We start from the raw sequence: 23,177 nt of genomic DNA on the forward strand, positions 1-23,177 counted from the left end.
AGAGTGTGAAGATTTGAAGTAATTTGTGCAATCCTTGGGGGATTTTGATAGAAAAATCTGAAGTATATGAAATAGAATAAAGATTTAAAATGGAACAGTCCAATACTTAGCTTAACAATACATTAGTTTCTTCAACTATCCTCATTGTTATTCTAATGTGTTTCTTTCTCTAATGTCATAAGTAACTACTGAATTATCTTATTAGACAAAACTAATAAAAGCATTATTATATTTTATATACACGTGAATATGCTAGCTTGTGATTATGTTAGTTATCTAACTACGTGTCAAGTCAAATATTGCAATAGTAAGTTCAAAACTTAAACACAACATTAATTTGCTTGTAGAATTCAAACTAGTAAAATGGACTCGCGCGATACCGCGGGGCCTATCGGGTTGCGTATTCATAGTTCACGGAACGTTATGTATTTACAGAAGTAAAGACGTTTTGCTACGGGTATTTTTAGATACACGTAGTTAGTACCTAGGTATGTATATGTATTGAATATATCCGAGTTATTTAGCGTTTTTTTAGAAGTGTGATCTTCGCGTATAGGCAATACATATACACACCTAGGTACTGCATTTTTTTAGAAGTGTCCGTTTCGCGTATAGTTAGTCCCGTTGTGTTCGTAAGATTTTTTTGAGTTGAACGGTGGGTTCGAAAAAATTTAACGCGAGGCGAGCGGAAAGATATGTCCCGTTGAAAATATGGGTGAAGTTTGGGTAAGATTTTTAATTAAAACTAATAAGTTTTATTTTGCACCCCTGATATGGGGACTGAATTTAAAAGTTGGATATAGTTTGAGGGGGTGTTTGGTTTTTTTCCCCATTTTTTCCCCTGATGTCGTTTTGACCCGAATTTGGGTGGGGGCTGGGCCAAAACGATCAAAAACTTGGTCACCAATTAGTATATAGTGGTAATGGTAATGTCAGCCGGTGGGGGATCTAAAATTTACAGTCACCGGTAGCATAAAATATAATAATATACTCGGTAATATATACTCATATGTATAGTAAGTATATATATAGTAATGTAGTACTAGTAATAAAAATAATATACGAGTGTCTATAAATATAAATATAAATATAAATAAATTAGCCCAAAAGGGTGGTTGAGTGGTTGGATGCTTGATAATTTTCAAAGAAGACCCATGTTCAATCCTCACCAATATCACTTTGGGGTCTTGCCTTTCCAAAAAAAAAAAAAAATATATATATATAAATAAATCAATTAAACTTAGGCTTTTAATTTCTCAACTAAATTTTGTCAAGTGAATTTGGGCTTTTCAATTAAACTTAAATTTTTTCAAGTAAATTTGGGCTTTTCAATTGAACTTGGGCCTTATTCTTATGTTTGCAAAACGAGATTATCACCAAAAAGTCCATTTTTTTGAACTTGTTTGCGTGAGAGCCCATAAAAAAAAAGTTTGTCAATTTGCCCTCGCAAGGAGCAAGATGCCTCTTGCTCCTTTGCGCCTTACGTCCTTGCGACCTTAGTCACACTTGAGAGCAAGGAGCAAGGTGCCTCTTGCTCCCTTGCTCACAGGTGGAAGCAAGGACGCAAGGTGCATCTTGCTCCCTTGCTCTCAGGTGAAAACAAGGACGCAAGGTGCCTCTTGCTCCCTTGCTCTCAGGTGGAAGCAAGGACGCAAGGTGCATCTTGCTCCCTTGCTCTCAGGTGGAAGCAAGGACGCAAGGTGCCTCTTGCTCCCTTGCTTCCCTGCTTCCACCTGGGAGCAAGGTGCCTCTTGCTCCCTTGCTTCCACCTGGGAGCAAGGTGCCTCTTGCTTCCACCTGGGAGCAAGGGAGCAAGATGCACCTTGCGTCCTTGCTTCCACCTGGGAGCAAGGGAGCAAGAGGCACCTTGCGTCCTTGCTTCCACCTGGGAGCAAGGGAGCAAGAGGCACCTTGCTCCTTGCTCCTTGCTCTCAAGTGTGACTAAGGTCGCAAGGACGCAAGACGCAAGGGAGCAAGAGGCTTCTTGCTCCTTGCGAGGGCAAATTGTCAAACTTTTTTTTATGAGTTCTCACGCAAACAAGTTCAAAAAAATGGGCTTTTTGGTGATAATCCCTTGAAAAACCCTTAAAAAACTGGCTATTACTGTATCTTTTTCTGGCGATCTTCACACCTGTAAGCTCCCAATCGACTGGTACATCACGATTCTGAGCTTATTTGCTTAATTTCTTCCAGTTTCTTTAAATTATTACCCTTCGCCATCAAGATCCACTGGTAGCACTTGCCACCAGTGGCTATAAGGTGGATCCGCCCCTGGGTACTGGAGTTGTATCCTCTAAATTTTGGTTTCTTTAATGTAAGCCTATAATACACAAGAGCAACTTATACTCACATACTAAACGCCAACATGCTGTTGACTTGAGTGACATATTGGGTACTATTTGGAACCCTAAATATTACAATGCCCAAATAAGGTTCTAGGATTACATAAAAACACTTATGAGCTGTGATAATAGAAACTTAAATTGTCCATTCCTTTTTGTAATCTAAATTCCAAAATTATAGATAGCCTATAACTCATTTTTTCAACATAATTCTGGTGGATTTCTGTTCAGTTTTATACTTATAAAAACTAGATCTCATATTTCTGTTTGTGCCAACAATAGAATTCATAAACTGAGTGTAAGAGTTTTGAGATAATATATAACATTTTTTCCTTTTTGAAAGTAAGTATATTATTTTTTAACCCTTCATCCCCCAATCAATACTAACTTTTATACCAAATTGATCAGATGCATACAATACAAGCTTAAATTAATTAACAGTAAGGAATTGTAAATTCGGCTATGAATAAATCATATAAAAAAAGGTTGAAACAATAGTCGAGATTACCTCGAAATCACTGCCGAAAACCTCGAACATGAACCTTGTGGCAGAAAGGGTTAATGCCTGGTATAATAGATATATAGTTCAACTTTTACATTAGTTAACCAATCTCTCTTTATACTTAAAGCAAACACACAAATAAGTGACAATTCCATTCAACTTTCAATCCTAGCCATCCAAATTGTTCAACTCCACCAATGTTAACCATTCAATTTGTATAAATCGTTGAGTCACGTGATTATTGATTTATTTTTTTACTAACTGTGCAAAACAAAAAGCACGGGCTAGTGTTCGGTTTTTAGGGGTCAACATAATATTATCCTCAATCATTCAAATCGTCTGCTAAATCGAAACGATTAAAACCATATTCGCTTACAAGTGGAGCATCGAATCTGAAGAAATCGATGAATTGTGGTTCCAAACTGGAATTCTGTAGAAATCGATGAAATTAGGGTTCTTTATCGTGTTTATCGTATTTAATTCGATTTGAAGTTTACATGCATCAACAGTAACAATTACGTCTAATGTTGATTAGGGTTCTTCATCGTGTATATCGTATTTGATTCGATTTGAAGTTTACATACATCAACAAGAGACCACGAAGAGATAGACAAAAAAATTAAAATTAGGGTTTATCAGATAGATATTATATATAAAGTGATTCAACCATATGCAATTAGGGATTGCAAAATCAAAGGGTTAGTCGGATCTCTTTTCTTCTTCACGATTTCTTCAATTGTTCAATTTTATTAATTATATAATTCGTTTTGCAAAACTATCCAACCACATCGATTCTTATTACTTTGTTATTGTTGCAGGAATAATTGTTGGACGACCAAGTCTATCAGATTTATTTGTTAGTGTAGATTTGTATTTGCTTACTTCTTATTCGTTGTTCTATCATTTTAATATAAGGTAGTATATATCAAAACTTCTGAATTTTTTGATTGTTAAAATATGGGTTAAATTGTGGATTATTTGATGCTGTATATTATCTTCTTGACATAATGTATAAATTCAACACAAATTTTGATTTTTTGTTTTTATATACAGTCTACCACATTCGGAGCTGTAGAACGTATTTTATGAAAAGATCTTGCTTCTTGCCAGGAGGTAAGTTACTCAACTAATAAAGGGCGTAAACTGTTGTGATTCACTTAGCTAAAAAGGAGTAAGTTACTTAACTTATAAATGGGTCATAAGAGTAAAATGAGAACAGTTAGCTAAAAAGGAAACGGTTTAAGTGAGTCTATTTTGATTCATACGTTGTATTGGGTTTGGTTCAAAATTTCTTCTTGATTTGGGTGTATTGTTTTCTTAGGTTTCAATATATCTGACTGGGTGATTTCGAGATGAATCGGCAATTATGGGAAAAAAGTCATACTTTAGTTATTGAAAGTTGATCTTCATTACTGATAAGTTTTATTACAGTTGTGATAAAAATTGTTATAATGAAGTAGCATAATATGATTCATATTTGTTTCGAGGAGACTTTTTTTGTTAATGTGAGTATTAAACTGAGATGTTGGAAATATATGTTAAATCAGATGTTGGGTTACAGGCTCGATACAACTGATCTCAATTCAAACGATTCAGATAATAACCAATTCTGGTTTTGGATATCAGTTACACATTCTTCATTAACGGTGAGTGTCTCCGTTTATTGGTTTGGTTGATTTTGGTTGCTAAAGGTTATATACTGTATTTTTTATTTTTTTTTAGAATATGCACGCCTACTGCTCGAACTGACGCCAAATAGTTATAATGAAGTAGCATAATAAGAAACCACCTCTAAATTATTAATCCAGGTGATATGTTTGTATATGCCTTGATTCAATTATTCTCTGCAACCACGTGTCCTTCTGCTAATCACCCTCAAAATTATTAATCCAGGTGTTAATAGACACTACCACCAATAAATCCGTTTCGTTATTCTCTACAAATTGGTATAAATTTTGTGAACTAACACCACCAATCAGTTTCATGTAAAAGGGTGAACTGATGTATTTCAGTTTTGATTTCGAATTGATTTCGAATCTGGTTGAATAACGATGAAGTTAGTTGAAATTGATTTTTGTAATCTATTGACTTTTTAAGGTTTGGTGAATAAAGATTTCTATTTTCTTTAATTAATTTTGTTTTTTGATCATTTTTGTTTGTTTACTGATTTGATTATAGGTGTTGATCAATCCATTTTGTTTGATGATACTCAAATTCACGCCCTAAAATATTTCCAGGTTTTTATCTTCGTTTGTTCAATTGATTGATTTGCAAAATCCTTTTCATATTATGTTTATTGAATTTAAAAGATACTCGCATAATTTTTCAAAATTGTTAAAATTATCCTTATTTATATTCTTTTATGAATATGCGAATATCATAATATATTAAAGTTGATAAAATTATCCATATTTATGCGATTTCTGAATATGGAAAAATATTATCGATGACTTATCAATTAAAATCCCACTCGAATTCAAAACAAAGTATCATAATCTGTTACAGTATATTATGCATTTTGATATCTTCTTTTGTTTTTATATTTTGATATTTAAAATTGGTATTGTGGTATTTATTGTTTCTAAATTAACATGATTTACGGTTTTTGATGATAACAATTGCTATCCCTCTATTTGGTAGCTACATGATCCACATTACAGATTCAAATTCCTTAAAAATTTTCCTCTTTGAAGGCATGACACATTGTGTTACTAATGCGTTTTATTAATTTTGGAATTGTTTTGGTATATAATTGTTACATGTGGGAAACTTGAGATGGAATTCTTTTTAGCTCAAACCTGTAGACCAGCAGACTGTTGTACCACCATCAAAGGAGCGCATTTTTTATTTTTATTTGACATTCATTGTTTCTGATTTGTGTTGTTTTGGCTGATATTGTTATTGCCACATCGCAAAAAATTAGGTGCCGAAGTCCCACGATGCGCGTAGCTGAATTAAAGAACGAGTGGTACAACAGTCTACATTTTAAGTCAGGTACCGAAGTCCCACCATCAAACTCTGTTAGTTATGTTACTTTATGTTATTTGCATAAAATAATGTTCATGCATTTTAAGTCTATATAAGTTACTTCAAGAACTACGATTTTGTGTTCAATTTTGTTAGTTTTGGTATTTTGTGTTGTTCCGTTGTCGTAATTGGACTTATAGTTCGGTTGTTACGGTGCCAAAATGGGTGGGTCTGTTCCGATGCCAAAAAGGGTGGGTTGAAAAGGCAGGTAAATGGGTCAAACAAGCACTTTTATTACGGGTTAGAGCAAACAACACACGTGTTACTAGGATATTAGTCTAAATTCTTTGTGCTTTAAATCTGATTATTTATTGGCAAACTAGGTTCCAACTGAATTGTATGCCTGACATAAAATTGGCAGTAGCCACTTTGTGGGCTTGTGAATCATATGTGGTTGATTTGAGTTCTCTTCATTTTATATATGGCTTGGTTAGTTATTGTGCATATAGGTTAGCTGCTGCTATACGTTTATTTTCTTTTGATGTTCTGTTGGTGTTAATTCAGCCTTTTGTTGCACCTTTTTGAAAACTGTCGTCCAACGCTCATAAAACTAGACATATTCATAATCATCATATAACTATCATACACATTGATTCGGAATATAGATAAGAAGACTGTTTTTTTCGATCTCATTAACAAGGAGTCTAATCGTGATCCTGAAGACCCATCAAGTAAGATTGTATATTCTGTTTTTACATAATATGTTTTGGATACATGCCAGGTTCGAAGGTAATTGAGGAAACAGTGTCCGGGAAGTTAAAAATTAAGACATTATCACACAAGCTTGAATATCTAACTGTAAGAGTTTTATGTGATTCTCATCAAATACTTATTTTTATTTTCTCATGTTTTAATGACTATCCAATTATTGTGGTACAGATTGATAAGAAGACTGGGGTAGGAATTAATATATTCATGTATGTATTCTCTTTCTCTTTCAAAGTCAATCGTGAACCCAAATCTGAATGTTTGATCACTGGAAGGCAGTCTTCTTTTTGTTCAGGGATATTTTTTTTTTTTTTTTTAAAGTTTTGTTACTAACACACAGAATGTCATGGACACATGAGCAAGAACTTAAAGCATCTTATTAGCCTTGAGTTATGGTTTATTCTTGCTTCTTCTCATTCTACATAAACATAATACTGATTGTTTTCAACCATTGTTTTTGTTTTGCAACACATTATTGGCCATTTGGCCTAGACTGTTCATCCATGATGGTGGTGTTTTGTTTTACAACACGTTTTTGTTTTACCCCCGAAAAGTTGATAGGTCTATATCGGCGCTTTGTTTTACCTTTCATGTCTTCCTGGATATGTGGGTATCTTATAATACCTAAATTAGAATAAATTGTGTATAACAGTCACTACTTGGTTGCCAGTTTTGTGATATATAAGAGATAATAACGTTGTATGCAGGGCTGTATTTGGTTAAAACGGGAGACGGGCTCAGAGGAGTAGAAATGATTGCGTCTGGGCTTGCTACACATTACTCACTCAGCTCAGTTCTTCTTTTCGACTATTCTTTTTTGTTAAATCATTCTTTTCATTTGTTATCATGTGTAAATAATATGTTCAATTCTTGACAGAATGTTACGTTAATTAAAGACCATCACAAAAACATTTATGAGAAAATACTATGACGTTGACCATCTTCATAAGACACTGTTCTCACGAGGTGAACTCTATAAAAGTTTTTTTCCTGCTTCAAACGCTTGCCTTTTAGAAATAAGGAGATTCACCCTAAGTTTTGTGCAAATGCCGATATACTTCTTATTTTTATGCTGGAAATAATCAATAGATGTTTCTGTCACGAGGAAATCATTGAGCATTTGAAAAGTGCAACCAGTTACAAGTTATACTTCAACTGTTAATCTTCTATGGTCTTTATGAAATCGTAGGGTAAAGATCATGAATAAAAAAATTGACAGGTAAATGAAGCTGTTAAAACTAATGATGGGTGGTGTCGTTCTTTCTTAAACAAACTAAAACACACTTCACCGTTGAGTTTGAAGATTTCACGTGTTCAAATTTTTTTAATATTCACATGTTGCTTAGCATCCGCTGATATCACATGATAAATAAACCAAAGTTGACATTGCAGTTTATGGTGGAAATATTAGTTTCAGTGAGATTGAGGCCTCAAAATGATGAAGTCTTAGTTATACAAACCGATTTTGCGGATTGTCTGAAATTTCAAGTGTAGGTATGTATCAGTATACATGTTATATGATATGCTCAAAGGATAAATTAAGCTCCTTTTTAACTTTTAAAGCTTGATTTGTTGTCTGGAGTACTTATTTGATGTATGTATTTCAGCTTAAACGGTTGAAACTATGAAAGAATTGTTACGTTTGACATACATATGAATTTTATGAAGTGGTCACCGAGTTTGCATCCCGTAAGTGATGAAAGGCATATTACCGAAGGATTTTGGATATTAAAGCTATTTTAGATATAACATTCACGTTTTCAGTTTGTTTGATTAAGAGTCGCCGTGCCACGCACGGGCTCTTAATTTTACAACTCATGTATAATGTTATTTTTGAGCCACACAACATGATAAAAGACCAGTTTTAATTGTATTAAAACGTTTGCTTTCAATATAAATATTATCAATATTGAAGGGTTTCGTCGTTCTAATTGTATCGTACATCGAATCAGTATCATATGCATTTTTCTTAAAAGATCGAGCTTTCTTGACAACTCACTCCTCTAGATGTTGGTTTGAAATCGTTATTAATATCAACAATGTGCTCTAAACTCACCAATATTAAACTCATATTTACGATAATAAGCTTACTTACTTGCTAACCATTTGCCCAATGTAGGAACTGCATTTTCCTATGGTCGGTCAAACAAGCTTATTTATTGGAAAACGTCTACTCTGAATGGATCATCGTGATGATCAAAATGGTATAACTTTCGCACTATAACACTAATCTTTTTCTACTAATTTTATGTTTCTTGCAGGTGCTCTCTGTGCACGTGGTTTAAATGTTAATCCCTACCCATGTTTCATGAGCCTTATCAATGTTTCAATCTATGCTTCTACTTTTTCAGTATTTGAGAATGATTTGTTTTACCTGTTGGTTTAAATAAGTAATTATTGTTGATTTTTTCATAGGTGCATCGGTTAACAGTAAGGTCATCTCCAATTCTTGTCAAAATATAATACTTGACGCAATCTATTGAAATTTTGCATTGGCGGCTCCAAGTTGGTGATCTGAATGTTGTAGAGATGGTGGTCAACTCAAAAGCAGTGGCACAGTACAAAATGTGTTAAAGGTCTCCGAGCAGTACAAAAGGTGTTAAAGGTCTTCGGGCATTTAGTTAACAGTTAGATTCAGTATCTCGATGTAAATAAGTTGGTATAGTAAAAAATGGTATGGACAAGGAATTCGGGCATTGGGTGTAAGAGACCTAACTTGAAGTTTTTCTTTCAGCAAATAAACATACACATGTATTGTCTTGAAGAAAACGATTTGAGGTTGTATTATTAAAATTCACATTGTTTAAACACTCGATAGAGGTAGAAAACTGATCATAGGCCAACAATATTCAGGTTTGGAGACAATGACGTTTGTTAGGGCCACACCATTTGATTATGGCAGTGGTCATGTTAATCCCAAATCGCTTTGGATCCTGGCCTCATTTTTGATGCATGTTTGTTCTTTTTATGTACAACTAATATGGTATGAACTCCAGATGGCAAACTGAATGGGTTGGGTTATCCCAAAAACTTATTGACGATATTTCTGACTCCCAACAACAATTATTATGTCAAACATAACTACATAAATTTATAATCTCTCTTTTTATAAAGTCTTAGCCTTATAACTACAGTATTGTTTTATTGACAAAAAAATCTACACATTATAAATCATGTAGCACTGTTATTCAGTTGATTCACTATAAACCTAACAAATACTTATTAACATATAATGATTCTAACAAGTCAACACATGTTCAAAACTCACTGATCCTGCGTTACCATAAACATTAATTCTTTATAAACACTCACATAGCCCCGCGAATTCGCGGGTCCTCCACTAGTTAAGTTTAAACTGATGTAAAATTTGTTTATTATGTGTCGAAGTTGTACATTTATTTTATTAATAATTAACACATGATCACATAAGCATTTTATTATATCTTTTTCATCACTATCTCATCACATTTCAACCTCTCTTTTGAAATTAACATGTTCCGGCTAATTTAATTAAATAAAATGTTATGGTATTCATTTTTGATATTTCTTATAAATACTTTAATCAAATATACAATCCATGCATAAAAGAGCTTTATCCTTAGAAAACACCTTATTTTTAGGCGATGATATTTGTTCACTTTTATTTTTGATAAATGCCTTCTACTATGTTTTAGTGTTTGTATAGTACAAATACTCACTGCATAACATAACAGGGAGTGGATATATCAAAATAAAGCGAATATTGTTATAATTCAGTAGGCTTATAACTACCTTTAGTGATTTGGTTCGTGTTATAATTCAGTAGGCTTATAACTACCTTTAGTAGGTTTGTTCTTGACTATAGGCTACTAATAAACTTAAAATAAGAGAGAGTAAAAGAATAGTGATATATGAAATATATTCAAAAAGAATAGTGATATATGAAATATATTCTAAGTGTACATCAAAATGGTACACCTTCATTGCATATTTGTAGTACAATTTATTTCCTGTACAATTATTGACATAGTAATAAACTGTACAATTGTTGAAAACATTGTCATCCAATATTGACTTATTACAACACTCCCCCTTGGATGACAATTTTATTAGAGAGTAACTTGTACTGGCTCGTTAAAAACCTTGCTAAAGAAAACCCAGTGGGAAAAAACTTTAGCTAAGGGAAAAAGAGTGCAGCATGGAGTTGACTCCCCCTCAAGTAGACATCGCTTCAGCTGTTACATCTTTTGAACATGTCTCATGCCAATGTTATGAACGTGTGTTCTGAAAATAGCAGTTGGAAGTGATTTCGTGAAAAGATCAGCAGAGTTTTTGCTGGATTGAACATATCTCATTTCAATCTGGTTGTCTTTAATGAGATTTTGAGTATATGAGAAGAATCTAGGAGGTATGTGTTTTGTTCGGTCACTTTTGATAAACCCTTCTTTCATCTGTGTTATGCAAGCTGCATTATCTTCATAGATAGTTGTTGGACTTTTATCGCGTTCTAGTCCACAAGAATCAGTAATGAGTTGTGTCATTGATCTCAATCAAAAACATTCCCGAGTAGCTTCATGTAATGCAATCACTTCGGCATGATTTGATGATGTTGCAACAAGTGTTTGTTTCTGAGAACGCCATGATATTGCAGTACCTCCATTTAGGAATACATATCCAGTTTGAGATTTAGCTTTATGTGAATAAGATAAATAACCTGCATCTGCATAACCAACCAAATCTTGTTTTGATTTGTTAGAATAAAATAATCCTAAGTCTGTAGTTTCTTGAAGGTATCAAAATATGTGTTTGATCTCATTCCAGTGTCTTTTGGTAGGAGCAGAGCTGAACCTTGCTAACAAATTAACTGCAAAAGAAATGTCAGGTCTTGTATAATTTGTATGATACATAAGAGCTCCAATTGCACTAAGATATGGTACTTCTGGTCTAAGAATATCTTCATGATCTTCACAGGGACGAATTGGATCAGTGTCAACATTAAGTAATCTAACAACCATAGGAGTACTTAATGGTTTTGCATTGTCCATATTGAAACGTTTTAAAATCTTTTCCGTATAAGTTATTTGATGTACAAGTAAACCATTAGGCATATGCTCAATCTGCAAACCAAGGCAATACTTGGTTTTTTCGAGATCTTTCATTTCAAATTCTTTCTTTAGAAGTTGAATGGCTTCATGGATCTCTTTATTTGTACCTATGATGTTAAGATCATCTACATAAACGCCTATGATCACATATCTGGATGTTGTTTTCTTAATGAATACACATGGGCAAATAAGATTATTGGTATACCCTTTGCTTATCAAGTAATCACTTAATCGTTTATACTACATGCGACCCGATTGTTTCAATTCATATAAAGACCTTTGTAACTTGATTAAGTACATTTCTTTGGGTTTTGCATTGGTTGCTTCTGATACCTTAAATCCTTCAGGTATCTTCACACACACACACACACACACACACACACATATATATATATATATATATATATATATATATATATATATATATATATATATATATATATATATATATATATATCACTATCAAGTGATCCATATAGATAAGCAGTCACAACATCCATGAGATGCATTTATAAATTTTTAGAAACTGCCAGGCTGATTAAGTATCTAAAAGTAATTGCATCCATAACAGGAGAATAAGTTTCCTCATAATCAATTCCTGGTCTTTGAGAAAAACCTTGAGCTACAAGTCTAGCTTTATACCTTGTAACTTCATTTTTCTCATTTCTTTTTCGCACAAAAACCCATCTATATCCCACAGGTTTCACATCTTTAGGTGTGAGAATGATAGATCCGAAGACTTTTCTTTTATTGAGCGATTCAAATTCAGCTCGTATTGCTCCTTTTCAATGATCCCAATCATGTTTACTTTGACATTCCATGATAGATATTGGTTCTGGATCATCATCATCATTCATGATGTCATATGCAACATTATATGAAAATATCTCATCAAGATTTTTCATTTCATTTCGGTTCCATAATATTTTTGAATGTGCATAATTGATTGAAAATTCCGTATTGACATCATCAATCTCCTCTGCAGAAGGAGTATTGATTTGTGGTTCTTCTTGAACACTTTTTTTACCTCATTATCAGCTGATTTTCTTTTTCGAGGATTTTTATCGTTGGAACCAATTGGTCTCCCACGTTTCTGGCGTGCCAAAGACTCAAGAGCGACATTATTGCCAGCTTTTGGAATTTCAATTCGAGCTGGAGCATTTGCTGTTGGTATATATGATTTAGTCACTCTTTTTGTATCTGTAAATGCATCAGGCAATTTATTCGCAAGTTCTTGCATATGCATTATTTTTTGAACTTCGGTCTCGCATTCTTTTGTACGAGGATCAAGATACATTAATTGAGGTTCACACCATGAAACATCATTTTCTTTATTTTTTGTTTCTCCCCCTAATCTAGGAAACAATGTTTCATTAAAGTGACAATCAGCAAAACGTGATGTAAAAACATCACCCGTCATGGGTTCAATATATCTTATGATTGAAGATGTTTCATATCCAACATATATTCTCATCCTTCTTTGAGGACCCATTTTAGTGCGTTGTGGTGGTGCGATAGGAACATAAACCGCACAACCAAATGTTCTAAGGTGGAAAATATTTGGCTGATGGCCAAAAACAAGTTGCAAAGGAGAATATGTATGTTTTACACTTGGTCTAATGCGAATTAATGATGCAGCATGTAAAATTGCATGACCCTATACAGATACTGGGAGTTTTGTTCTCATTGTCAATGGTCTAGCTATTAACTGCAATCGTTTTATTAGTGATTCGGCTAAACCATTTTGTGTATGCACATGGGCAACATGATGTTCAACAACAATCTCAATAGACATGCAAAAATCATTAAATGCTTGAGATGTAAACTCACCAGCATTATCCAATCTCACCCTTTTAATAGTATAATCAGGGAAATATGTTCTCAATTTAATAATTTGAGCAAGAAATTTTGCAAATGCAACATTTCGACTTGATAATAGACAAGCATGAGACCATCTACTAGATGCGTCTATTAGGACCATGAAATATCTAAATGATCCACATGGTGGATGAATTGGTCCACATATATCACCTTGAATTCTTTCAAGAAACATTGTTGATTCTTTTTCAATCTTAAGAGGTGATGGTCTTATTATCAATTTTCCAAGTGAGCATGATGTACATGGAATAAGTGCATCATTAAGGATCTTTTGATCCGTCAATGGATGTCCATGTGTATTTTGAATTATTCGTTTCATCATTGTTGATCCTGGGTGGCCTAATCTTTCATGCCACAGATTGATCATTACAGGATCACATGCCTTTTCATTTACTACCATGTGCGCTTCTGGTACATTTATATATGTATAATGTGTAACATCCCGCATTTTTTTTTTAAATTATTTTTAACACCGTATTTTTTATTTATTTATTTTATTTTATTTTAATAATATTCTTCGTATCTAGATTCGTAACCTCCGTTAACAAACATTCATAATATTTTCGTTATTGGATTATAACGTCTCCCGTACTCTCGTGTAATTCAAAATAATTCGTTTGGTTAATTCCCGCACCCGCTTTGAAACTTGAGGGACCGAGGTTGCCAAGTGGGCAAACTAGTTGACTAGGTCAACTAGTCAACCCACCTTATCCACCACTCATTTCCACCTCCACCTCCTCTTTCTCTCTTTCTCTCTTCTTACTTCCATTTTTGAACCATAAAACCCAAACACACAAATTCATCATCTAATTTCGGATTTGGAGGCTAACATCAAAACAAATTACATATTTGGAATCCTCTCTTCATCCTCTACAATTTGATACCAATTTCATCTCATTTGGGTAACTTTCTAAAATCACTAGATTTTGTGTTCTTGATGTTTTTGAATTATAAAAGTGTTAATTAGTGTCTATGGCTCGTGTATAACATGAATATATGTTTTGTTTGTTCGATTTGTTGATTTGAGCAACTAGTTTGAACAATTGAAAATGGGTTTGCTTAATCTTTGATTTTGGAAGATTAAATGTTGTTAAATTGTTAAAGTTCATGTTTTAATTGTGTTACTAGTATCACTAGCTTCATTTTGATGTGTAGGTTGATTTGTAAAACTTCAAAAACATGATTAATGATTTTGTGATTCTTGATTAGGGTTTGATAGTTCTTGAGTTGAACTTTTGATGCTTGAATGCCATAAAATGTTAATTGTAAGTGTATAGTTGTAATGTATGTTTCATTACCTTCAAAACGGCATATCATATGTGTGAATTGGATTCCCGAAACTTAAAATGCATTTTGTGAGCTTGAAACTTTGAAAATGGACTTTAAATGATCACTTGACGAGAAATCGTTTATTGAAAATGATGTTTTTGTTTGATGAAACGTGTTTAGTTTTGTTCCTTGTCAAAAGAGCTTTCCAACGATATAAGATACGCCTTCTAAATGTTTACGGTTTGCATTTTGTGCTAAAACGAATTTTGGATCAAGACTTGAACATTTGAAACTGACCAGGTACCAGGCCACGCCTTATGGCGCGGCGCGACAAATGGGGCCGCGGCGCGGCATAAGCCGGGTCCAGGATTCTGTCCCACTTGTTCATTTCACGTGAAATGTTTGGCATGCTACGGACCTCCAATTCACATGCAACTTGTTCTAACATGCTTATATATGAATAACTAGCACAGGAAAATAGTTCGAGACCTGACCCGAACGTGTTGACTTTTTCATTGACTTTGACCCGACCCAAGTTTGACTTTTTGTCAAACTTGACCAAATGATTATGCAATCTTTCTAACATGATTCTTTACTTGTATCTTGCATGAAACTTGATAATTTGATTCACATGCTTTATAATCGAGTCGTAACGAGCCATAGGACTAATTGAACATCTTTGACCTATCGTGTTTACAGTTATTGATACAACCTATATGTTTAGGTCAAGACTAGCTTTGTCTTTGCACGCGTTTACTTGTTGAAGTACTTTATTACTCTTGCACTCAATGTGAGATCATAGTCCCACTTTTACTCTTTTGAACTTACATTTGGGATGAGAAAACATAAACATTACTTTTAAACTAAGTGAACACAAGTAGAGGAAATCAAACATTCTACATACGAGTTTAGAACGAAATCCTCAATTCGATTATCATTAGTTACTCTTGCAGTGTGTAAGTGTGGGCGTGAACTTATGTTGTATGGCCATATGGGTTTGACAAACCCTCATCTCAGACGGTTCGCTACCGTCTACGGATGAAATATATTTTCGAAAAACAGTGTTGTTCTAGCACTATTAATGGGGTTCAACGGACGGAATGTTAAGCCTTGATAATTGGGTGCTCGTGAATATTAACTTTTAGAATGTACTACTATTTTATCAATGTTGCAAATCTTGTAGTTCGACTTACTTTTACTCACTTACTTACTTAAACCTATGATTTCACCAACGTTTTCGTTGACAGATTTCTATGTTTTTCTCCGGTCTTTGAACGCTATGTGAAACATGCTTCCACTCATTATTTGATACTTGCATTGGATGTCGAGTATACATGCATTTCATGGAGCGTCTTTTGACTTTCTTTAAAACTGTGTCGCATAGGTTTCACATGTAACTATAACTTTGTAACGTAACTTTTGGATGAACAATTCTTGTAAACTTTGAAACAATCTTTATTTTTGAAAGGAATGCGACATATCTTTGGTCAAACGTCACGTTAAAGACCTATGACCACGCAACGGGACCTAAGTAGTCGACGTCGTTAATTGACGATTTGTCGGGGTCGCTACAAGTGGTATCAGAGCATTGGTTGTAGGGATTTAGAGTTCATTGGTGTCAACCCCGAGTCATAGGGTACATTAGTGAATCTAGACTACAACCGGCATATAGACTTGAAGTAGGAATTACTTGACTATTTGTGCATTTATACTCGAACGTTTCTACTCATAACTAACTCTCGCTTCATCTAAATCTTTCGTTGTTTAATTTGATTGACGAGCCACCTTGACTTTATAGAAAAATGTCGAATGCACATATGAATCAGGGTAGTATAATTGCCGGGATTATATTACGGTGACTCATATGAACGTTCCGACATTACGACATAAAGAATTTAAGGCGAGTCAAGGAAAATTTTCTCTTCATCATTATTCCATATCACGATTAGTATTGTTAAGAATACTAATCAACGATATTCTTGTGTCATGAAGGAACAATGGCTCACCAAGGTCAACACAATACCATTCCCGAAACTTTAAAACAAGCCCTTCAACGAATGATAGCCACCGCCGTGGGTGAGGCCGTGGCCGATCACTTCTCCAACCACAACAACAATCATGGAGCCGGTAATTCAAACGAGGGGTGCTCCTACAAAAACTTCATGGGGTACAAACCTCCCACTTTCGATGGAACCGGGGGACCGATTGCTCTCACCCGATGGTTCAAAAAAACGGAAGCCGTTTTTAACATAAGCGGTTGTCAGGACCAAGATAAGGTCAAGTTTTCTACCCTCACTCTTACCGGTAGGTATTGCTCTCTCATGGTGGAACACGTATGTACAATCAGTGGGTATCGATGAGGCCCTTACACTCTCTTGGACCGAATTAAGAGAAAGAATGATCACCGAATACTTCCTGTGCGACGAGACTCGAAGGCTCGAACAGGGTCTAAGGAATTTAAAAACGGTCGGAAATGACCTCGAAGCTTATAATCAACGGTTTACCGAACTAGTCTTAATGTGTCCAAATCTCATGACTCCCGAATCCCTAAGAGTCAAACTTTACATGGATGGCCTCCCGAATAGCGTTCAACACGGGGTAATGTCATCCAAACCCGCCAACCTACAAGAGGCTTTAACGATGGCCCGCCAATCTATAAAAACGGTGAATGAAATTGAAGCGCCGACACCAACGGCCGAGGACCAACCGGGTAACAACAAAAGAAAATGGGAAGCCTCTCCATCGAGCAACTACAACAACAACTTCACCAAGAAGTCCTTCACCTCCGACGACAAGAAAGGTTACGCCGGGTACCTACCTTATTGTAACAAGTGCCACAAACATCATTTTGGTGAATGTAGCAAGCCTTTTTGCAACAGATGCTACAAACATCACTTTGGTGAATGTGGCAAGCTAATTTGCCGCCGATGCCAAGGAAGGGGTCATATGGCCAAACATTGTGGAAGTGCCACCCCCGTCACTCAAAAGGGACCCAACACACAAAAGTCGGTCACTTGCTACGCATGTGGCCAAACGGGTCATTTTAGGAATGAATGCCCAAAGAAGAAAATCAACCCCAACGCACGCGGCCGAGCTTCCAACATTTGCACCGAGGGAGCCCGAGATGACAACTAGTCACGGGTACGTTTCTTATCAACAACTTTATATTTCATGTTTATTCGATTCGGGTACCGTTAGACATTTTATAACCAAGACTTTGACTCGTACTCTTTGCACTCCACCCCCCCCCCCCTAGATATTACTTAGGCAATTCAAGTGACCCACGGAAAACTATTGTGTGCCACCAAATTTATATCGGAGGATGTACGTTAAACTTATTGGGTGGATAATTTGAATTTTGACTTGACACCTATAGAACTGAGGAGCTCAAAACCTATTCGTTAAGAAGAAATGTTTCCCTATCATCTTGTATAGATTATTGTGAACTAAATAATTTCCGGTTAAGAATCGATATTCTTTTTCCCCGTATCAATGACCTCTTGATCAAGTACGAGGATCTCGTGTATACCAAATCGATCTCCATCCTTGTTATCATCAATTGCGGGTTGAGGGAGACGATGTCTCCTAAACCATTTTCCGAACTCGCTACGATAGTTGTAAATCTCTCTTAGCACCGTTCAGTTAATCTAAGGCTCCGTCTGTATTCATAAACCTCCGGAGCCGCGTGTGCAAACTTATCTAGACAAAAATCGTTACCGTACTTATAATTGATGTTCTAAACCTATTCAAACGAAGAAGAAAACGAACAACGTCTCCGACTTACGCTCGAACACTTGAGAAAAGAGCAACTCTATACCGAATTCTCCAAGTGAGAATTTTGGTTAAACGAAGTTCAATTTCTAGGCCATGTTGTTGGTAGTCAAGGTATTGCAATAAGTCTCACAATCGGAACCACACGTAATCGGGAAACCCTCACGACTCTGACTTGTATTCGTAAAATCTTAGACCTCGCCGGTTGTTACCAAAAAAATTCATTTCCGACTTTTCTCGTGTTGCTCGTCCTTTAACCTCGTTAACTCACTAAGGGAAGAATTAAACCTCTCTGTGTCCGAACTTTGAACGTGATTATTCACACCAACCTTACTAGCCAAATTTGTGAAGCACAAGATGGAACTCAAATATGGAAATATTTCTACGTGAACGCCTGAAGGGCATACTCTCTCAACTCGAAATCAACGAAACTGAATTTCGTTATTTTGGCACGAAAAATTTGAATACTTAATCATGGACCCGATCAACCTCCTCGTCATCACATGCCATGTTACATAACTCTGTTATCTCACCGTTATCGTCTGATATTACTGGAACTTAAGATAACACCCAATCCAAGGATACTTCACTCTTCTTTGACTTATCGTCCTTATGCTCCTGATATGGCCATATGGGTTTGACACCCAATCCAAGGATACTTCACTAACATTTATATTTATGTTATTTAAATTATATATATGGTCGGTTATACCGCCTGAATTATATTTATGTAATCTAACATTTATTAACTTCACTAACATTTATATTTATGTTATTTAAGTTATATATATGGTGGGTTATACCGCATGAATTATATTTATGTAATCTAACTTTTATTAACTTCACTAACATTTATATTTATGTTATTTAAGTTATATATGGTCGGTTATACCGCCTGAATTATATGGGTTAACCGACCATATGGGTTTGACACCCAATCCAAGGATACTTCACTCTTCTTTGGAAGATGCAAATTGAAGATTACTTGTATCAAAAGAAGCTACACCAACCCTTGTTAGAAACCAAGCCCGAAAGCATGGACGATGCCGATTGGACGCTTTTGGATCGTCAAGCTTTGGGTGCTATTCGTCTTTCACTTGCTAAGAACGTTGCATACAACGTTGTGAATGAGAAGACGACGTTTGCTTGCTTGAAAGCACTCTCTAACATGTATGAGAAACCTACCGCTGCAAATAAAGTATTTCTCATGCGTCAATTGTTCAATACTAAGATGAAGGAAGGTACGAGTGCAACGGATCATATCAATGAATTTAATAATATCGTTTCAAGACTTGAATCGGTAGAGATTAAGTTTGATGATGAACTAAAAGCACTTATCTTGCTTTCATCATTACCGGAAAGTTGGTCGGGTACGGTTACCGCGGTTAGTAGCTCTACGGGAACTACTAAGCTAGCGTTTGAAGCTATAAGGGATTTGATTCTTGGTGAAGATACTCGTAGGAGAAACTCGGGAGAATCAACGTCCGGTTCTTTGTTAAGTACCGACAACCGGGGTAGGAAATTTGAACGCGGTGACAAGAAGGGTAGGAAGAAGTCTAAGAAGAGGAATCCATCGAAAGATAGAAGTGAAGTTACTTGTTGGGGATGCAATCAAAAGGGGCACTTTCAAAGGAATTGTAAAAATGGTTCCGCGAAAGGTGTAAACTTGGCCGAAGGGGAAAGTGATGATGCACTTTTGTGTAGTGTTGAAAATTCTATGGAGTCTTGGATTTTAGATTCGGGAGCTTCGTTTCATGCTACTCATGTCAAAAGCATGATGAAGAATTTTCGTTCATATCAAGGCAAGGTGAGATTGGCGGACAACAAGCAACTCAACATAGAGGGCATTGGAGATGTTGTTTTGAAGACTACTCTTGGTTCTAATTGGACTTTGAAGAACGTAAGGTACATTCCTAAATTGAAAAGGAAACTTATTTCGGTTGGTCAATTAGATGATGAAGGTAACGCGGTTACTTTTGAAAACCGCCAATGGAAGGTGGTTAAGGGTAGTTGTGTAGTGGCTCGTGGACATAAAAAGGGAACTCTTTATATGGTTGAAGTGTTTGATGAAGACACGGTGGTTGCTACGGTTAATGTTGAGTCCGAATCAACTCTATGGCACCGAAGACTCGGGCATATGAGTGAGAAGGGTATGAAGATGCTTGTTTCGAGTGGGAGAATTTCGGATTTGAAAAAGGTAGAACTTGGGTTTTGCGAACCATGTGTCTATGGGAAGCAAAAGAAGGTGACTTTTGGAAAATCGGGGAATGCACCTAAGTTGGAGAAATTGGAGCTCGTTCATACGGATGTGTTTGGTCCAACCAATGTAGAATCACATGGAGGTTCTCGCTATTATGTCACCTTCATTGACGACTCCACTAGAAAGGTATGGGTTTATTTTCTTAAAGCTAAATCCGATGTGTTTAATACTTTTGTGAAGTGGAAAGCTATGGTAGAAAATGAAACTAACTTGAAAGTCAAGTGCTTGAAGTCGGATAATGGAGGGGAATATGTTAGTCTTGAATTTAAAGACCATTGTGCAAAGCTCGGTATTAGAATGTTGAAAACGGTACAGGAAACACCGCAACACAATGGGGTCGCCGAACGTATGAATCGTACGTTAAATGAAAGGGCTAAGAGTATGAGACTACATGCCGGTTTGCCTAAGATGTTTTGGGCGGATGCGGTTAATACGGCGGCTTATTTGATAAATAGGGGACCCTCAACACCGTTGGGTTTCCGAATTCCCGAGGAAGAATGGCAAGGTAAGAAGGTGAGTTATGATCACCTTAGGATCTTTGGGTGTAATGCATATGTGAAGACCAAAGATGCAGATAAAGACAAGCTTGAAGCTAAGTCAAAGAAGTGTATTTTCATAGGCTACGGGTCGGATGAAATGGGCTATCGTTGTTGGGACGAGGCTAGAAAAGTAATTCGTTCGCGAGATGTTACTTTTGATGAAGATTCGGTCTATGGCAAACCGGAAACGGGGAGTCCTAAACCGAGTCAAGTTACTTTTGACGATGTTTCTATTGATGATCTTGCAGGTTCTAATGGGAGTTTGAGAAACAATGAATTGCCAAATGACGGTGAGGCGTCGGAAAATGCTAATGATGGGGATGGTTCGGAAAGCGGTGATGATTCCGAACATAGTGCGAGTTCTAGTGATGAGGAGGACACAAATAAAACCGGTCCAACCATTCCGGTTACTCCTATACCAAGACGCTCGACTAGAGTGCCCAAACCTAATCCTAGGTATTCTCCATCAGCAAACTACTTGCTCTATACTGAGAATGGTGAACCCGAAAGTTACTTTGAGGCAAGGAAGACAAAAGAATCCATACAATGGGAGCTTGCCATGAAAGAAGAGATGTGATCACTTGAGAAGAACAAGACTTGGTCACTAGTGAAGTTACCTCATGATAAAAGGGCATTGCAAAGCAAATGGGTGTATAGAATCAAGAATGAGTTAGATGGCAAGAGAAGGTACAAGGCTCGTTTGGTAGTCAAAGGCTTTCAACAAAAGGAAGGGGTTGACTACAAAGAGATATTTTCACCGGTAGTTAAAATGACTACTATCCGTTTGGTACTTTCTATGGTTGCATCCGAAGACTTACATCTTGAGCAACTAGATGTAAAAACTGCATTCTTACATGGTGATCTTGTTGAAGAGATCTACATGAGGCAACCCGAGGGCTTTGAGGTAAAGGGTAAAGAGAAGTGGGTTTGTAAGCTAAAGAAAAGTTTGTATGGATTGAAGCAAGCACCTCGGCAATGGTACTTGAAGTTTGACGAGTTTATGAAGAAGATTGGTTTCTTAAGATGTGAAGCGGATCATTGTTGCTACTTGAAGAAATTCAAGTCTTCTTACATAATCTTATTGTTGTATGTTGATGACATGTTGCTTGCAGGTTCTAACATGTCCAAAATTAACAAGTTAAAGGGATTAATTTCCCGAGAATTCGAGATGAAGCACCTACAATAAATCACTTGAAGGCGGCCAAGAGGATACTTCGCTACATCAAAGGTACGATTGACTATGGCCTATTTTATTCGCCTTCTGATCACTTCAAGCTAGTTGGATACAGTGATAGTGATTGGGCTGGAGACATAGATGATCGTAAGAGTACGAGTGGTTACGTGTTCTATATGGGTGATACGACGTTCACATGGAGTTCGAAGAAGCAACCCATTGTGACTTTGTCGACGTGTGAAGCCGAGTTTGTAGCAGCAACATCATGCACCTGTCATGCAGTATGGCTGAGGAAATTACTAAATGAGCTTAAGTTTTTCCAAAAGGAAGCTACAGAGATATATGTGGATAACAAGTCCGCGATTGCTCTAGCAAAGAATCCAGTCTTCCATGATAGAAGCAATCACATCGATACGAAATACCATTACATCAGGGAGTGTGTTACAAATAAAGAAGTGCAGATAAAGTACACGAAGTCATTTGACCAAGTTGCAGATATTTTCACAAAGCCTCTAAAACACGAGACGTTTCAAAGATTACGGAGTATGCTCGAAGTGACGAAATCAAGTTTAAAGGGGGCTGTTGGAAGCTAAACTTGATTTGGGCTATATGTCTTGAATTTG

This window comes from Rutidosis leptorrhynchoides, chromosome 3, assembly GCF_046630445.1.
Source record: "Rutidosis leptorrhynchoides isolate AG116_Rl617_1_P2 chromosome 3, CSIRO_AGI_Rlap_v1, whole genome shotgun sequence".
NCBI lineage: Eukaryota > Viridiplantae > Streptophyta > Magnoliopsida > Asterales > Asteraceae > Rutidosis > Rutidosis leptorrhynchoides.